The following is a 20,637-nucleotide window of genomic DNA, read 5'->3' on the forward strand; positions in this document are numbered from 1 at the left end:
GAGTTGTTGTCTTTCATCCACTTGAGACAAAAATACATTTTTATATCTTTTCTCAGACTAGAAGACACCGAATTCAAAAATAATTTCACATTTCCACTACATAAATAACACAGTTTAAATAAACATTCATCTTCCCTGCGCTGAGGTGCCCCTTTAACAATATTCAAAATGTATATGAGTTAGGCTTTTTGGAGTTAACCTTATTTATTAAGGTTAAATGGAACAAAAACAATAACTAGGCCTATTTTATTTTATTTATTTGGTGGGGCCAGTAAAAATCGGAACCACTGGCCTGACTGGGCCGGTAGAAAAAATCCTTTTATATATATATATACACTATGTACGTATAGCTAATGTACAGTATTTTTTTTGTTTTTCTAAAAACAGACTGAGAAAATTTTTAAATAGTACTTCATTATTTCACTGTACTGTACTGTATCACTTTTTACTAGAATATACTTTTTGCACAATGCTTAAGATATGCTTATGTAACTGGCTCGTTGTTTCATTATTAAAGAGCGAAATGTGTATGCGTCCATTCAGTGTGTGCATGTTCACTTATCTGCAAGCACAAGCATGCTGAAGTAATTAGTTTGATTCAGTCCTCATGGTCACTGAGTGTTTGACTGTTGAACTCAACTGGCGCAGTTGAAATGCCAAAGGTCGCCTCCCTTCTTTACGCATCCCTGATTACCACCAGCAATTACCTGCCAGGCTCTCCGTCTCTCTAACTTCTCTTCAATAAAAGTAAACATATCAGGGTCAAGGCAGGGTCAGCCTAGGTGTAAATTTTCCTTTTTTTCCACCAGAGTGCCATTTAATTCATCCATGCTGACTCTGTCCATAATTTAGAAATAATTAGCTCTTCTCGGTGCTCTGTATCTGCAGTTCTCCACCTCTTCACTCTCCCCAGATCAATCACACTAATTGCTTTTAGAGGGACTAATGCTATAAACTGGGATGCTCTTGTTTTAAACTCTATATGGGGCCCCAGAAGACTCTGTCAGCCTGAGCTCATTTGGATTCTGTGCGAGTCATCGGCAGCCATCATCGCTGCAAAAGGCCAGGTCAAAAGGTTGTGGCAGCAGAGAATACCTACAACTTAAAACAGGTCGCATCAGAGCCCAATTTGTGCCCAACAAGACAAGGTGCTTGCTGCTCTTACAAGGGCAAGGATGTGTTCTTTCATCCGAGATGAAGCTATGGCCATGAAAGGTCTAGAGGTGTAGGTCAGATAGTTTAGAACATATATATATATATGATGCTAGATCACAGTAGTTGATTATATAAATGTGGTATTTGGTTTTTAGCACTCTGCTGAGATGTTCAATATTCATATTCTGGATTTTTGTCATTTAAAGAATTTAATCTGGCTGTCTGCAACCGTTGTCAATCAGTGCAGTTATGTGCAAAAGCTCCCTTTTGTTGTATAAATGTTGCTTCAGATCCATATTCCTTTACAGTGTAAAGATGGCGAAAATATATATTAAAAATTGCGTATGTGCTATATTGCATATTAAGCATTTTATAATGGTTTTCTATGGGAGAAAATGTTGTGATGAACAATGTTGTGTTCATAACCTGATTTAATATGCTTGCCTATACAAAGTAGCCTTTAATACCTTTTTAACGTTAGCTTGTTGAGCGTTTTCCTCGTCTTTATAACGAGGACACATAAAGCGTCTTATAGGCAGAATAACGCTCGCGGTGCCGGTGTCTGTTTTGGCAGAATACTGCCATCTAGTGGCAGAAGGTTTTCTAAGACAGCTGTGTGTGTGGATTGTGCAAGGCCAAACCGGCGAAATGAAAGTCTCAAAATCCAAATGAATCAAATAGGATCGACTCACAAACGAGTCAATGAATGAATGCGCGTCACCAGATCCACAAATGCACATCTTACTTATTGCACGCACAAATCCTGACCTACATTAATACAAAATTGAAGTTTTGTATTCACAACTATGTCTCTATTTGCACAAATCGCTGCACATTCATGTAATTCTGTATTTTGCACACACAAGTTAAAAGGCATTTGTTTGTGGATAGTAAAACATGTCTGCAACATTTATCAAGTTCATGGATAAGTGTGTGTGAATGTATTAATCATTTTGAGTCTAAAATCATCCCATATATGTGGACTTTGGCTATTGAAAATATAAAATTTTAACTTCACTCAATTTAACAAAATGACTTCTTGTTCATTTTACTGAATGAGATTCAAAGATCAAGTGAGTAACAAGTCTTGAGCCCGGATCATTGAGTTTACATTTACATTTATCAGACACTTTTATCTTCATTTCACATAAGGAAATCATAAGCATTAAGAGCCACAATAATTGCAGTTCACAATGCCAATATTAAAGGGATATTTCATCCAAAAATGTAAATTCTGTCATCATTTACTCACCCTCAAGTTGTTCCAAACCTTTATACAAGAGAAAGAATCCGTGAATAAGTGAATGAATAATTCAGAGTTGTTTTGTGAACTGGAGCAGCTGACAAATTGCAAAGATTTGACTCTTTTTGACTCAAATGATTCATTCACAAATCAGACACTTTATATTCTCTCGCTATAACTCAGCGAACTCTGGATTTTCAGCAAATAACTGCTTTCTTTAACCAGACACAAGGCTACACTACAGTAATGGTTGTTGTGTAGGTTAAAACAACAACTTTAAGTCTAAATCATATCCTGATACCTCCAAGCCCAGTGGGAACCCTCATATTAAACATTAACGTAAAGATCTATGGGGGTGGTTTTCTGAAAAGCCACAATTCTGAACGTCAAAGCACAGCAGAGAGCGGGTGTACATCGCTGAAAGCACACAGACTGGCCTTGTGGCACTACATCCATGTTGTGTTCACCGTGTAAAATCCTTAAAACACTGAGATAAGCACACCATTTCTAGCCATCTTATATAGCCTGGTGGTGAGTTGCACATTCACAATGTTATTTTGAAGGCTCAGACCAGGTAAATGCAATAATTCTGAGAAACCAGCTTGTTGTACTATATTGAGGGGAATATCTGCATACTGTACATGCTAGTTTGTCTGTTAGCATTCCCTTTCATTGTAATGGCAGTTGCTTAGCTGGAAGTATACAGCCTGTTTTCAACCATGTTTGCTTATCATTTGCCCTCATTTATTTCACAAATATTTTTTTTGTTCCACAGAAGAATGAAACAGCATGAGGGTGAGTAAATGATGACAACATTTTGAACTAGCCCTTTGACTCTTCCCCCGCCAGCGTTTAAAAAAAAAAATGCCAGCCCCCACCAGGGATTTTGTAATGTAATGGCCCATGGAATATTTTGTTTTATGAATATCTGAGCAAGCAATATATCAAAAGAAAGAGCAGACCCTCTGCTTTTAAACAAGCAAAAAATAAAAAAAACCATGCATTCCTTTTTATCAACACTTAAATATGGGTAAGTTTCATAAAAAAATGCAAAAAATGGAACATGGAGTAGATCGAGTCCATCAACACCCCTAATGCTTGCTCAGTCCTATAGCTCGTTCTGGGTCGACATTTCATTCAGTAACATTTGGGAATTTTGATTTATATGATGTTGATCATGTTGTTTTACATATACATCTGCTTACATACGATCGCTTGTTTTTTTGCGTCTTCTTCACCTGTATTTTTATCAGGAGATTCTGTATTCATTCAGAAGATGCGTAATAGCGCTCCCTAGCATATAACAGTGAAAACATGGAAACCCCTGGAAATTCTGTGTCTGGCGGGGAAGCGTTTTCTCACAAATAACGGAAGATTCCGTGTTTGGCGGGGAAAGAGTTAAGGACAAAGAATAAGGGTCATATTTACTAACAGCTTGTGCCAGCGCAAACCCTCTTTTTGGCGTTACTACTGTAACTACTGTCAGGATTTACTAAAGACAAGCAGTAAAAAATTGGTGTGGACAGGGAAATTTTTGCAGCTGACCTTATTGCATATGTATTTGTAGGAGTTTCACTTTCATATGCAAAATGAATGGGAGGAGAGTATTTAAATAAATCACCCAAGGTGATTTACTAAGGTTTGCCCTAGACAATTTAGTGGTGTTTGCCCCATTATTTATCACTTTTTACACATGCAGAAATTTTTCACTCCCATCTGTGCTTTTTTGGATTTGCGCTCTCACGCTAATTTGCCCTGTTCAGTAAATCAGGCCCTTAATATATTAAAATAAAGGTGAGTGTTACTAATTCTACATTTGTTTACTGTTGATAAAAAATGCAATGTTATCTATCAGTTCTCTTCAGCTTCAGTTTACTTTTATTTCCACTTCGACTAAAACATAGCAGCCAGTTTAATGAGGAAAACTCCCTCGTGCAATTTACACCACCAATATATTTATAAATGTGTGTTTGTGTCATCTTTTGGTTGACAGATGTTTTCCATTTGTCAGAGGTGAAAATTAAATAAGAAACCAAATGTTATATTTTCACATTCTCTTGTTAATGATCACTGGGATGAAGAGATAATTTATGCATTTATTGGCAGGGAAAGAATTTCAAATTCAAAAGGTCAAATATGTACATAATTATTTTGATAATGATACACTCATTAATTGCAGATCTGAGAGGCTTGTTTTTCCATGTGTACTGCAGTGGTTTACCTTGTAAAAGGAGTGAAGTCTCTCTCTCTGAGACTTTTAGGCCAGTGAGATGGCTGTCATCTTTCTCAGCAGTGAGCCACTGCAGGGAAGCCTTTTAATGCCCATGCTATCTCTACACGGCCTGAACATGATGACCCCCGCTCCTATCTTGGGACAGTCAGTGGATTTTACGCTTAAAGTTTCTTCCCAGCCCGCTCTGACTTCACCCTCCTTGTGGTTTGCAGAGTTTAATTACCTTCCTCCGATTAAGAGTTTTCAGTCGAGTTTGGATCATTTGTCGGCTGTTGTGGTCTATCATGCCAGGTTGTCTGCTCAGACATTGTTTTTGGAAATCGGGTGCCATTATCTGTTGTCGCCCAGAGCCTGGCACAGGAGGAAGTTATTGTTATGGCTGTTGGCATTGCCAAGCAAACCATTCTGTCTAATCCTTGAAATTATATTGCAGACAGAAAAAGCTGAATTTTAAAAAGGAGTCCTACAATAGGGGCAACAAAATGTTCTGCAGCGAGAAATGGGAAAACTATCTGGGGACGCTCACATAAATTGTCCAGAAACCATTATTAAGACAATGGGAAGAAGAAGCAGTAATGTGCGCTGGAAGTTTACGGCATGAGCCATTGCATTCGCAAATAAGGAAAATTACATTTAACGTGTGCTAACAGCTCTAGCTCCGGTGCAAATTTGTTTCCCTTTCCGTTTCTCTCGCTCTTCCTGGCTTGTCATATGGAAATATGAATCCTACTCTAATGCATTTTTAAATAGATTCCAAACACTCCATAATGTGTCACTCAGTAGCTCTAGTCACTGTTTTTTAGTGTATGTCTGTATGGCACTCAGGGACTTCTGATCGTGGACTGAATTTGAGGGGAATCACAGTCACTTCTTGTTTTGTACTCTGTCCGTTTATTTAGCTTCATTTTGCGGCGATTATGTCGACATCAAAATGTCTGCGGTTGTCACATGAGGTCTGTTTTTTTTCCCCCTCGGGCTGAATAGTTTAATGAAAAATGACATGACGCATGCATGCAATAAACCTGGGCTGCGAAAACCCCGGTGAAGGAATAAAATGCATGCAGATGTCTAACTGCACTCTTCACGCTTCGTGTGACAGCGAGTAGAAGGCAGAACTTTCACTAAACAATGTAGTACTGCGATGCTCTCTCGGTGGCACAATATCGGAATGTACACAACATGCTTTGCCCTTTCAAGTTTCAGTAAATGCTCTGTTAATTGAAATCAATAAGGGGAGGAAAAAACCACCTGTGAAGGAGCAAATCGATGCATTTCTTCACTTTTATTATAAGAAGTGAGGCAGAGGCCATTAGGTTTCATTCACTAACCCTATTGATTGCTGGGCCCGTAATTTGTTTCGGGCCTAAAGTAAGCTTTTCACCCCATTAACTTCCACCATGGGTTCTGTGGACTGAGTGAAGCACAGCCTTAATCATCATTACCACCTGCCTGGTCATTTCTGCACACAGTCAGATAAAATCACTCTTATTATGGATTCCTCAGTTCTCTGCGTCTGCTTATGCCCACCATTTGCATAATTGTCTGATGGACAACGTTGCATGAGGCTGAAGGTGGAATTATGGGAGATAAAACAGAGGGAGAGTGAGGCTAAAGTGTTAGTACATGACTATTGGCTCAGGGAGTCTGTTGTCATGTCCACTGTCTGTCTTCCGTGGTTTAAGTAAGGAATATAACATGATTGGTTCTCTTGTGGAGTTCATTTATGTTGGTTAAAACAAAGGCTTCAAAGAAAGGTGGAGGTTTTAGACCCAACATTTTTTTTTTTTTCTGTGCCAAGTCAAACTACTTTGAATGTAAAAAAATAAGTTAATACTGAGGAACTTTCAATTTAGACAATATTGCCAGTTGCTTTCTCTATTTGCTCCAGTAGTGAAAATAGTTTCAATTGAACAAACAACAGGAATGTTGGACTAGGTGCACTTTCTCTTCTGAATTAATTAACATTTTATGAATCAGTTGACAAAATTATTCAGCATATACGTACAGTAGTGGCCAAAAGTGATGTGCAGCCTAGGAAAATTGACATCCTCACCCAAGAAATGATGTAAGCATATTTCATATAAATCATATAGTTGTGCTTGGAGTCAATTGCTGTATTTGTGATAAGGCAATTAAACATGCCAAATTGTGCAGACCAAATTTATTTTTCTTTCTTTTTTTTTGCCAGGCTGGCAGGTTTTTTATGCAATCTTTTTTTATATAGAAAAAAAAAAAAACTAGCATTTGGCCTTTTTTGCCAAATATTTTGTCAGTGTCAATATATTTCCTCTGAGAACTTCAACACTAATGTTGTCCTATGCCTTCTGCAACTGAAGCCAAAGGCTTTCCTTTGAATGTACAATAGATCTGTCCAGTTTATTTTCCAACTCGCCCCAAATGTGCCCGATGGGGTTGAGGTCCGAACTGCAGTCCTTCATTTTCAATGTTCCAGCAGATTCCTTCCATCGCAGGTAAATCTGGCAATAGTTAGAACAATGTTTCGGGTGATTTTACTCTTGGAAAATAAATCCAGGATGGCTATATAGTTATTCCATTTTATAATATAAGCATGCTTTTCTTTCAGGATAAAGTATGCACTAAATGCACATACTCAGTCAACATATACCTTCACGCAATAGATTCTTTAGAAAGATTCACAGATTTAAAGCGATCTTGGAGACTTCAAGATGGATCTCTTTGATGGGGCCTTTGAAAGAAATCAATGTCTCAGTCTGAACTCATCTGTCAACAGTCATTGATCTAACAATACGCATTGTATGTGATGAGAGGTGAAGATTCAATCAGCTGTTTAGCCACAGAGTGCCTGTCTGTCATGTTGTCAACACCGCAGTCAGATGCAAATGCTTCACCACCGGAGGAACATCCTTCTTTCCCTGCTTAGGTTAGAATGGCCATCCTCATCAGCCTGAGCAGTCTGTTTCTCGACGAAAGATTGTGGCCTCATTGAAAATCATGAAAACAAAATAAAATACAGCATAATTTGAGTGGAAATTCAAAGTATATCAAAGTATTGACAGCATCTACATAAAATGCATTTTTAACACCATTTACCTAATTTGACATTATAACGGGTTCAGTCTTTTCTCTGTGATTTTCTAATAAAAAACGAGATGTGTTAATAATTCAGTGCAACATTGAAGCAGTTTCAATTATGAAAATAACTTCACCTTTATTAGTCCCCTCTTTGTTATTTGCTTTTTAAAAGTCTTTCTTGAAACAGTTTAGCAAACAGCACAGGTGTTGTCATTTTCTAGTCATTACATTTCAAACATGCATGTACACACATCTCCTTCACATATCTTATCTGTTATAATTTTTAAACAATGTATGTCAACACTTTATTTTAAGGTGACGTAGTTACACGATACTACATACTTACTATAGTAATAACAATCAATTATGTAAGGAATAAGAGACGACGGGCCTTTAAATTGTTCAAACAATAATGCACACCCGAGGTGGTAATGCGGTCTCAACGTGAAGCGGAGTTATAATTGCATAATTGAACATAATTGTATACCTTAGAACGGTCGTTAGCCAATCAGATTCAAGCATTTAACTGTAGTATAATAGAATAGTATAAGTCAAGTCAACTTTATTTATATAGCGCTACAGTGTTAAACAGGAAACTAATGCAGCATAATTTTATTCAGCCGTCTAGCCATTCTGGAGAAAGCGGTTATGTCATCAGTTCATTTCAAGTATCATACAGTGGCAGTGTGGGCTTTAGATCAGTAATTTAGTTTATATGGTTAATTTAGTTAAATAATTAGATTTATTTGGATATTTAGTTGAAAAAATTTGAAAAACGTAGTGTAGTACATAAGCATAATTACAAGTAACCTACACCATACCCTAACTGTAACTCTAGAGTAAGTACATAATTAATGAATATTACTCAGTAGTTATTTGAGTTAATGCAACTTAAATTAAAATAAAATGTCACCTTAAAATAAAGTGTGACCCAATGTACTTATCTTTGTAAACTTGATCATTTTGAGTCGTGGCATGTCACATTATGTGGAGAATGAAAGCATGTTGAAGATTGTTTTAGATTAGAATCAGATATAAGACAAGAGCTGAAAGCAGTGCTTCCATCATCAACTTGAGAGAAATAGCTATCCACTGGATAAATGTAGGTTCTGATGTGACCATCTTCACAAACAAGTGGTACGACCTGTTAGTATTCCTAAACGGCTTTTCAGAGCTTAGCTTTAACAGTGCACTTTTCTCTGACCAAAAAAAAAGGGTGGGGAACTACAAATTAAGAGTCTTTAAAATGTCACTGTTTGTGTTTAGTTAAAGAAAGAAAGTCATACGGGTTTGGAATGAAATGACGATGAGTAAATAATGACAGAATCTACATTATGTTTAACCAGAATGTGTTATAATTGGAAATGTTCAGTTTCTGCTCACTGTAGACTGTGGGTCAATTCAGAGCTTACACTGCGATCAAAACATCTTATGAATTCAGGAAGTTTCCTCAGGTCAAACGAGTGTCCCCAATGTTAGACAACATTACGGCTTCATCTGGGAGAGAGATGGATCAGACAGAAAGGTCACATGTCAGAGAGCGAAATTAGGAGAGACAGAAAGAACAACATGATGTGGCAAATAAAACTTATTTATTTATTTTTTTTCAGCCATATAAAAATTATAAATAAATTGTTTGCATGCAGAGTTTGAAAACTATTTGAGTTGTAGTACTGCAGGCGTCTTTCCATAATATGACCAGGACAAGATGATGTAAAGAAAATAAAGATAGAACACTGAATAAATAAAATGATTATGTCAGTCCTTAAATTGGTCATGTCTCCGGCTCTTTGAAGGGACAATATTTAATAAGATTTTTCCAAAAATGTGATCTTCAAGAGTGCAGCGATGTTACATAGCAGGAGTTTCTGTTGCGTGACTCATTGTGTACCCATTTATAAAAGGCCATCTTTGGTCTTGAATCTCACCTTATATTCATAGATAGTTGTTTTTCTGTAGTGGAATTCTGCTCAAACCATGCAAAAATTGTTGCAGGTGGTTTCAAAGTGGACCTATTGTACTCGGTTATTTGTGATGATTACGTTTTATTTGTATCATTATAGCACCCATGGTATTGTATTAATCCGGGAGCGTTCATTATATGTCACACATAATGATGTGCAAATCTGATACTCAAGATAATTGGGCCAGCTGCTAAGCAGCAAAAGGCTACATCCCAAACAGACATAAAGAGGATTAAAGATTCAAGAAGCCCATCTTTACTAGCTTTATTTACATCTCCTGTAAGTTAATTATATTTGCATATTCATAGCTAAGCTCTAATATTTGGATTCTGCTTGTTGTCCATTTATTACCCAATCTTCATCTGCGCTCACTATGTGTGAGTACGTGTCTGTTCGGCTCTCTCTTTTAACTCAAGCTGAAGTGGACGGGCGTTTTGAAGGCCCTCAACTGACCCTGTGCATAGACACGATTTGGGGATCCAAAATCCCTGCAGAGGATTGTGACATTTGGAATTCAAACGTCTACGTTTGTAGCAGAATGCCTGTCTGATCCGGCTCTGTCTGACAGCGACAGGACTGGCTCTTCTGGGAATGTGTGAACTTTATCATTACCTGAGCTGCCTAATTACCACCAGAGCTTTCTAGTAGTAGATATTTGGTTGATAAAATATTAAAATATTTAGACTTTACAATAAGGTTGTATACGGTAACAGTAATTAATTAAATTGCTAACATCCAATTGCTAAGAAGTTTACAGCATTTGATAATACATTTTTCATAATTGTATTAATTAAAAACAATATATTATGAACAAACATAAATTAACCTTTAACAATATACACTGATCAGGCATAACATTATGACCGGTGAATTGAATAACATTGATTATCTCTTCATCACGGCACCTAGTGGGTGGGATATATTAGACAGCAAGTGAATATTTTGTCCTCAAAGTTGATGTGTTAGAAGCTGGAAAAATAGGCAAGCGTAAGGATTTCAGCGAGTTTGACAAGGGTCAAATTGTGATGTCTAGACTACTGGGTCAGAGCATCTCCAAAACAGCAGCTCTTGTGAGGTGTTCCTGGTCTGAAGTGGTCAATATCTATAAAAAGTGGTCCAAGGAAGGAACAGTGGGGAACCGGCGACAGGGTCATGGGCGGCCAAGGCTCATTGATGCACGTGGGGAGCGAAGGCTGACAGACGAGCTACTGCAGCTCAAATTGCTCAAGAAGTTACTGCTGGTACTGATAGAAAGGTGTCAGAACACACAGTGCATCACAGTTGCGTGTGGAGCTGCATAGCCGCAGACAGTCAGGGTGCCCATGCTGACCCCTGTCCACAGCTGAAAGCACCAACAGTGGGCACGTGAGCATCAGAACTGGACCACGGACCAATGGAAGAAGGTGGCCTGGTCTGATGAATCACATTTTCTTTTACATCACGTGGATGGCCGGGTGCGTGCGCGTCGCTTCCCTGGGGAACACATGGCACCAGGATGAACTATGGGAAGACGGCAAGCCGGCGGAGGTGGTGTGATGCTATGGGCAATGTTCTGCTGGGAAACCTTGGTTCCTGCCATCCATGCAGATGTTACTTTGACACGTACCACCTACCCAAGCATTGTTGCAGATTATGTAAACCCTTTCATGGAAACGGTATTCCCTGGTGGCTGTGGCCGTGGCTTCTTTCAGCAGGATAATCCTCCCTGCCACAAAGCAAAAATGGTTCAGGAATGGTTTGAGGAGCACCATAATGAGTTTGAGGTGTTGACTTGGCCTGCAAATTCCCCAGATTTCAATCCAATCGAGCATCTGTGGGATGTGCTGAACAAGAAAGTCCGATCCACGGAGCCCCCACCTCACAACTTACAGGGTTTAAAGGATATGCTGCTAACATCTTAATGCTAGATACCATAGCACATTTTCAGGGGTCTAGTGGAGTCCATGCCTCCATGGGTCAGGGCTGTTTTGGAAGCAAAAGGAAGACCAACACCTGTGTGCTGACCAAGTGACCAAGTGCTGCAAAAAGTTTGTTTGTAATACCCAATTCACTAAGAAATTTTAACAAATTAAACTTTATTGTTAAGTGTTAGCATTTACATTTATTTGTTATTTAAACAACAAATTATATATATATATATATATATATATATATATATATATATATATATATATATATATATATATATATATATATGTTGAATATAAGAAATTATTAAAATAAGGAGTGTTCCTGTCATTGGAACTTCAGCTTGACGGAGTATATTAAAAATGCAGTGCAAATGGTGCAAAAACACCCAGATGTGCATGACACAACGGCAGACATCCACCTGCACCGACACTTGCACCATGTTGCAGATGAAAAACAAGTACATGTGTTGTTTGAACGTCCCCTAAGTCTACCTCAAACACATTGTCAAACCCGATTGTAAAATGATTTATTTGGCTTGAAGGTCAGTCATAGGCTTATGTTAATCAAATGACAGCCCTAGATTATTGACACGATTCAAAGGACGCTGGGAATAAACAACTGTTGAACTGTTGCCAGTAAATAGAGTAATAGCATGTGTCAACATGTATAACATTCAGACACTGATGGATGCTGAATAATTCAAATAAAATGACTTGGCACAGTGATTATTCTGAGCGTCATAAGCCGCTGAGGCTCAGCCGGCAAGTAGGGAGATATTTCCCTCTGTAGATTTTAAATGCTTTTGCTGCTCATGAAGGCACTGGTATTTTCTATGGGACAAATGGCTTTCTGGGTTTATTCCTGTGCCTTAGTGGTAAAGAGCAGAAAACATTGTCTCCCAGGGCACAGCCTAGAACTGACCATCAAGGAGGACTTTTTCTGACCAGGACCATCCAAGCAGGATGTTTCAGCAAAACTTGTGCTCTGGTGACATACTGTACATTGTTCAGTGTGCATATGCGGTCATGTATTTTTTTTTTTTTTTTTTTGTGGTGTGAGCAAGGAATGCTGGATGAAATGTATTTACTTTTGAATTACTTTTGATTCTTTCTTTCTTTCTCTTTCTTTCTTTCTTTCTTTCTTTCTTTCTTTCTTTCTTTCTTTCTTTCTTTCTTTCTTTCTTTCTTTCTTTCTTTCTTTCTTTCTTTCTTTCTTTCTTTCTTTCTTTCTTTCTTCTTTCGTGACTATACTATACCTGTTTTGTTGAACTGTTAATTTGTTTATGTATGCGAGCGACTATGCGTACATCCTTGCATGTGTTTGATTTGTATGTGTATGAAAATGTGTGAATTATATACTATGTGCTAGAATAAAACTGTTAAAGACACAGCAATAGAGCTTGAGTTGACACCATAGTGCTGGTGTTGATCTGTGTTTGTGCAATCCACCATTGCAAACAGAATGAATACTAGTGAGGGGGAGTGGGTCCAAACAAGCAATGCCTGCTGGAACCGTCACAACGCTGCAGTTAGGGAGAGAGAGTTCAGCACAATGAAGCCGCCAGAAGCACATCAGTGTATGAACCACCAACAACATGCATATTCATTGGGATCTAAGCCAAGAATAGCAATTTTATTGTTGAGTGTAGTTTGAGAGGGGGAAAAAAATCAACAAAAAGGAACATAAAGCATAAACAATCAACTCCAGTGTGAAACAGCAGAAGTTAATGAGCAAACTTCATGCATCCATGGTGATAGGTGTTAGTAAAGTCCAACGCCGTACTGACACAAAGAGCCAGCAAAGCATAAACATTAACCTTTAACGTTATAGTAATGCAAATGTATTACTCTATTGCGGGGAAAATGGCTACAATACTTGTCTTGGGCAAGAGAACCTGCATTATTACAGAAAACACTGGGTCTCGCTCACTAATAAATGTATTATTGATGAGCGACCACGGGGCCAAGGTTAGTTATTTGCATAAAACATGGCCAAACCATATCCATATAAGGGCTTTCTAAATATCTATGGAATTTAGGATGAAATATCTGTCTAACATTTCAGACAGGACCACTTTGGCAAGTTACTTTGAGTTTATTGAAACACAAGTTATCTTTGGCGGTATGGTTCCTTATGGGGGTTTGTGTTCCATAATTAATAGAACATACAACAGATTTAGCATTAACTCGCCATGGAACAATCAGCTTAAGTGATTTACAGACGTCTTTGTGTCTTTAAAAGCGAAACAGTGGTAACGTGTAGACGTGCAATGAGTCCCGGGACGTCTATACTGTAGCTTGGCTATGAGGATGAGTGTCTCTCGGCAGCGAGAATGTTAGTGATTGGAAGAATTTGACAGCTGACCGTGCAGCACTATGCCTACGTGGCCTGACTGAACTAAAGCTGCCATGTGGCTACAGTGTAATTCACAATTGCATTAACCATGAAAATACTTTCCTCACAACAGGATTCAGATTCAGGATTCGCTTGATTTATAAGGCCACCCAGAGTATCTGATTTTTGCGAATGTGTGGTTGTAGTTGTACCTCTAATGGACATGTCTGCAGGCAAACAAGCCTTTTTGCTTATCTCTCTTGTTTACTAATAATTTGAACAAAAAAAACATTCATTTTGGAGAAGGAAAAAAAAAACACATCATGCAGAGTTAATTAACGTTTAATAAAGAATCTACCGCAACCTATTATCTAATTCAAGGCTTAACCACCAGGAAATGGGTCATTAGCTCCCTTTTTTTCTCTTTTTTTTTCTTTTTACACATATTCACTTATGTTTGTGTTTCAGATGAGCATATATCACTTAATTTACCTCAGCAAGCTTTCTAACACAAATGCTTCAGTTTTTATTTAGGGACCTTTTACTTATTTTAGTCTAATTAGTTTGTCTTATAATGTGCCACTTAGTGAAAAGCCATGTTTTTCGCAAAGCTAAAACAAAATCATTACAATTTACATCAAACAGGGGCTACACTGTAAATAAACACACAATATAGGTGTAATATTCTGCTTGCTTCAACTAAACACATATCTTGTATTGCTCTGTAAATGGAGTTAGGCTCTGCTTAAAGCTAACCACAGTGTTACTCTCAAGTTACTAATGCAGTTAAAACACAAAAAGGGTTCTGCAGACGATTCCATTAACTATCATGAAACTCTCTGCTGACTGCAGGTGTAGGCTTTCACCAACAACACTATAACAAAACAGCGTACAGATATAGTCTTGCAAAGCACTGGCAAATAATAACTGCTAACAGAGCTTTTCAATGTGAAACTAATCAAACAGAGGAGTGAATCGATTGTAATTGTGCCAAAAATCTGACACAATGTGTATAAGTGTTTATTTTTTAAAGTTCTCTAGGCAGACGAGTGGGTGGGTGTTTGCTTACTCATCTATTGCTTGGTAATGGAAACACAAAGGTGGCTAAGCTTTGATGGGATAAAAACCTAGAATTGTATTAGTGCTTAGCGCAAAAGTATAGCTGCGAGATGGAAAAATATGAAAGTGACTGAGAAGCTGAGAAAGGAAACAGACCCACAAAAACACATAATTATCAAACAAAATATCAAACGACATCTGAAAAAGCAAACTTTTTTAGCAAATCTTCCTTCATTCATTCAGTCAATGACCCTGGTTCGAATCCCACTCAGAGTGGGTCGAGTAAGTGATAGGACCAAAACTGATAGGAGCAGCGCTTCAAATGTCATTGTATGCAGAGCAATACAATGAAAAATTTCAGTTAAAATGCTTTTTGTACCAGCCTCCAACTTAAAACTTTTGAGATTTAGACGTCTTTATTTTTTTGGCCAAAGAGGCCCTTTTAATAATTTTCTTCTTTCTTTCTTTCTTTCTTCTTCTTTTCCTTCTACATCTTCCTCTTCTTTTTCTTCTCCCTTTTCCATTTTCTTCCTCTCTTCTCTTCTTTTGTAAAGTAGCTAAACACATTTGCTCCTTCGATAATGTCCGCTCCTGTGAGGATCCTCATTAGGTCTGTGCTCTAATTAATCCTCCTTGATTTGCATGTGGCTCGCTCTCTCTTTTGCACTCTCTCTACCAGCCCTGCAAATCCTCACATGGTGGATTACTCTTGCTTGTGGGTGGGAAATAAAAAAAGACAGGAATGTTCACAAGTCATTTACAAGAAGCACATTTCATCTCTAACGCCCACCTCAGGAACTTTAACACAGGAAATACCTTTTTATTATCTGTCCATACAGTGGGGCAAAAAAAAAAAAAAAATTGTCAGCCACCAATTGTGCAAGTTCTCCCACTTGAGAGAGGCCTGTAATTTTCATCATAGGTACACTTCAACTATGAGAGACAGAATAAGAAAAAAATCCAGAAAATTACATTGTCTGATTTTTAAAGAATTTATTTACAAATTATGGTGGAAAATAAGTAATTGGTGTAATAACAAAAGTTAATCTCAATACTTTGTTATATACCCTTTGTTGGCACACCCACAAGGTTTTTACACACTGTTGCTGGTAGTTTAATTCCTCCATGCAGATCTCCTCTAGAGCAGTGATGTTTTGGGGCTGTCGCTGGGCAACACGGATTTTCAACTCCCTCCAAAGATTTTCCATGGGGTTGAGATCTAGGCCACTCCAGGACCTTGAAATGCTTCTTACGAAGCCACTCCTTTCGTTGCCCGGGCAGTGTGTTTGGGATCATTGTCATGCTGAAAGACCCAGCCACGCTTCATCTTCAATGCCCTTGCTGATGGAGGGAGGTTTTTACTCAAAATCTCACGATACATGGCCCCATTCATTCTTTCCTTTACACGGATCAGTCGTCCTGCAGCCCCAAAGCATGATGTTTCCACCCCATGCTTCACAGTAGGTATGGTGTTCTTTGGATGCAACTCAGCATTCTTTCTCCTCGAAACCAAAATTTCTCTTTTGTTTTCATCTGACCATATGACTCCCTATCCTCGTCTGGATCATCCAAATACCCTCTAGCAAACTTCAGACGGGCCCGGACATGTACTGGCTTAAGCAGGGGGACACGTCTGGCACTGCAGGATTTGAGTCACTGGCAGCGTAGTACTGATGGTAGCCTTTGTTACTTTGGTCCCAGCTCTCTGCAGGTCATTCACTAGGTCCCCCCGTGTGGTTCTGAGATTTTTGCTCACCGTTCTTGTGATCATTTTGACCCCACGGGGTGAGCCCCAGACCGAGGGAGATTATCAGTGGTCTTGTATGTCTTCCATTTTCTAATAATTGCTCCCGCATTTGATTTCTTCACACCAAGCTGCTTACCTATTGCAGATTCAGTCTTCCCAGCCTGGTGCAGGTCTACAATTTTGTTTCTGGTGTCCTTTGACAGCTCTTTAGTCTTGGCCATAGTGGAGTTTGGAGTCTGACTGTTTGAGGTTGTGGACAGGTGTCTTTTATACTGATAACGAGTTCAAACAGGTGCCATTAATACAGGTAAGGAGTGGAGGACAGAGGAGCCTCTTAAAGAAGAAGTTACAGGTCTGTGAGAGCCAGAAATCTTGCTTTTTTGTAGGTGACCAAATACTTATTTTCCACCATAATTTGCAAATAAATTCTTTAAAAATCATGTGATTTTCTGGATTTTTTTTTCTTTCTCATTCTGTCTCTCATATTTGAAGTGTACCTATGATGAAAATAAATAAAAACACAACAGCAAAGACCTCTGTGACTGTCATATGGTTGATCCACAGAAGAAACAAGTATATTTAGGTTGGGTGGTTTTGAGTAGTGGGCTGAGAAGGCTATACTCTCCTGTGTGTAGAAGGCTTATGTGTCTCTTCTATGACTTATCCTATAGTGGTGGGCAGTCTTTTCTGTACTGAATCAATCTCAGGCATTCCCTGTCTGCCTCCAAAGCCCTCTAAAGGCCTTAAAGCCACTGAGAGCCCTGCACTGATGACCTGCTCACGGCTTCCAGATATGACCATCAGCTCCACAGCTACAATAAGAGACCCTCTCTCACTTCCTGCGGCCCCATCTCTCTATCTCCTGTGTATCCAGACATGATTTCATAAGAGTTTCTAGGTGTTGTGGGGTTGCAATGCACATATATCTTTATTTTTTCATGGACACTGAAACATACATATATTAACATTGACAGTATCTAAACCATTGTTTTATATATGAACAACTTTAGAGGTAATTTATATTGTTGAGAAGTGGTTAGGTTTAGGGTAGGTATACATAGGGCTAGATATTTAAATATACCTTTATAAAACAGTATTATGCTCACCAAAGATGCGTTTATTTGATCAAAAATACTGTGATATCGTTCATATGTTTTTAAATATTGTTTTAAAAAAATGTATTTGAATATATTTTAAAATAGTTAATTCCTGTTATCCACCATTACTTCTGTCTTCACATGATGCTTCAGAAATCATTCTAATATGCTGACTTGGTGCTCAAGAAACATTTCCTATTATTATCAATGTTTAAAATATTTGGTAACATTTTATTTTGATAGTCCACTTTAGACATTCTACTAACTATAAGTAACTTTGCAACTACATGTCAACTAACTGTCATTAGAGTATTTGTAAACTGTCTGATTAATATTTACTAAAACTTTATTTTGTTGGTCCCCCAACAGACATGACTATAAGTAACTTGGCAACTATAATTCAACTTTTTCTACTAACCCGAACCCTAACACCTAACCATAACCTTCCAGTCTACTGACAGTCAACTAATCCTCTAATGACAGTTAGTTGACATGTAGTTGCAAAGTTACTTATAGGTAGTAGAATGTTTAAAGTGGACTATCAAAATAAAGTGTAACCAAATATTTGTGCTGCTTAATATTTTTGTGGAAACCATTTTTTTTTTTTTCAGAAATTTTTCTCCAAATAAAAGTTCAAAAGTACAGTATTTATTTATACTGGTAAGGTGGGTGGATGTGAGTTGAACTTAAGCTGACTTTGTGGCTTCATCTCCAATCTTATTATAATGCGACCGGTTCCCATTCATTGCAATGGAAGTCGATCACTCTTAACAGTAGAATATGTAAATCCCAGCACTGGAGGAAACCATCAATCCTCCGTATTGAGTGAGAATGCTGGCATGCAATTGAATGGCTCTCTCATTGCAATATACTTTAATCTTCATAATCCTGGGGTTTGAGGAATACTCTAATCCATAAGCAAGTGTTGCCACATTTATTTTCAGTCCTCTGTTGGAAAATGGCACTCAATTGGAAGTAAGCGGTACGTATGATGGTGGTTTTTGATCGATAACCTCTACATCTAGCCACTGATTGAAATAGATATTTGCCATGGAGTTGTTTCTCTCCATAATGATTTCATTTCATATTCTTGCTTCAAACAGTTCTTCGCCCCCTGATGCATAAGGCAAACTGTGCATATAGCCCACCCAGCATAATCGTCCAAGATTGACGGTGTCGAAGGAAATGCTAAGTAGTTAGCTCTTGACAGGGAGATAACCTCATGGAAAACATTACATCTTATCCGTATTTCTCAGGAGAATTTCTACCTGCTGCCTTTATAAGGCCAATTTGTGGTAAACAGGCATGGTTTAGTGACTCTACCTCAGGGCCTTCCACATCGATACACTGGAAACAAATCTGCACTATATGACCCACCATAAAACATGACTGAAAATCCAGATAATCAGCTTCATCATCATTTAAACTTTTAAAACATCTCATTGCAAGGCCAATTAAACTAAACACTTTATTCTGGAAAGCATTTGCAGACCCCGGAGTCAAAATATTATGTTGGGCCAGGTGCCACTGTTTCTTTTATGACTAGATACATGCTGAATAAAACCCTTTTGTGGTTTAGGATCGCTTATTAACCCAACCCAGCCTAAGGCCGATGCAGAATCTCTTACAGATGGCATAGCAGTAGAGTTCAGTTGCTGAGCTGGAAGATGCGGCAGTTTAATGAAACAGCAGGAGAAGGATATAGTTTTCCCAGGAAAACCATTAGGCTACATAGTCAGTGTAGGTTTGAGGCAGTACATATGGTCAAATGTCTCATTGTCCAGGAGCTTCTCAAGTCAGCACACACCACAATATGTTCATCCATGACAGTCTAACGGGGCATCAGATGGATTTTTAGATGAAGCACATTTATCTGTTTGTTATTTTCAAGAACAGTAAGATAAATATCTGTCATTTATCTCATTTGCAGATCCTGCTGTGAATTCTGCTGCTGAAGCGGTCTTCTGCAAGCAAAAAAATAAAAGCATCCCATACATTGGCATCTTTATTCAGAGGGCCTGACAGGTAAGATGCATTGGAATTGTACCGAGAGATAGGTGAAACACAGGACTCAACTATAAAGATGGCCTAGTGGCAAGTGGCTGGCGTGAGAGCATTTCGGGCCAGTTGACAAAACTGTGACTTGCCCTTTTGGGGTTATTTGATCTTATACATTTATTTTTATGCCCAGCAAAGTTAAATGTTGTTGCACAATCTGCAGATTTATCCCCAAGATAATATCTAGCTGATGTGTACTTACATTGTAGCTAAATAAATTTTTAGTCTGTATACATTTTTTGTAAAGGAACAAATATTTTATCAATGAAAAATTAAAAAAACAAAAAAACATGTAATGGCAAGAAAATAAAAAAAATGTTTTAATTATTTAAATATAAGAAATTAAAAAATAAACAATAAAAAATATATACATGTTTATATATATATATATTTTTTTTAAATAAATCTAAAAATAGTGATGGTAGGGCAAGCAGAATTACTTTCCTGACCATGCTGACAGATGGCTAGAAAGCCAAGTAGATAGCTTTTTTGTGTGTGTTTTTTTGTGTTTATTTTTTTTTTTTTTTGTCCCGCAAATGTGACAAAGGGGTTGGGTTGGAATGCCTTTGCCTAACCTTCTTTTTCAAATGAAGTCTTGTTTCTCCTCTGTTCTCCTTCCTCCTGATCCGCTGTGTCAGTATGACATTTTCTCCCCAAAGGGCACATGTGAGATGAAATTACTCTGAGGTGTCAAATACGTCATCTCCGCATGTTTAAATGCCCAGTTTCAAATGCCAGCATCCACTAGTGGAGCATGGCGCAGCGTACATTCTGGCCACTTG

General features: G+C 38.1%; 1 protein-coding gene across 2 annotated transcripts in view; it reads left to right on the plus strand.

The window, feature by feature from the left end:
* The window catches only part of lingo2 (leucine rich repeat and Ig domain containing 2), a 380,872-nt gene that overhangs the window by 137,699 nt on the left and 222,536 nt on the right, over nucleotides 1–20,637 (plus strand). For both annotated transcript variants that reach the window (XM_079838709.1, XM_079838710.1), the window contains exon 3: nucleotides 19,728–19,822. The gene's annotated coding sequence lies outside the window, so the exon portion shown is untranslated. The remainder of the gene's footprint in view (nucleotides 1–19,727; nucleotides 19,823–20,637) is intronic.

The sequence above is a fragment of the Gobio gobio genome (genome assembly GCF_949357685.1).
Source record: "Gobio gobio genome assembly, chromosome: 16".
Taxonomy (NCBI): Eukaryota; Metazoa; Chordata; class Actinopteri; order Cypriniformes; family Gobionidae; genus Gobio; species Gobio gobio.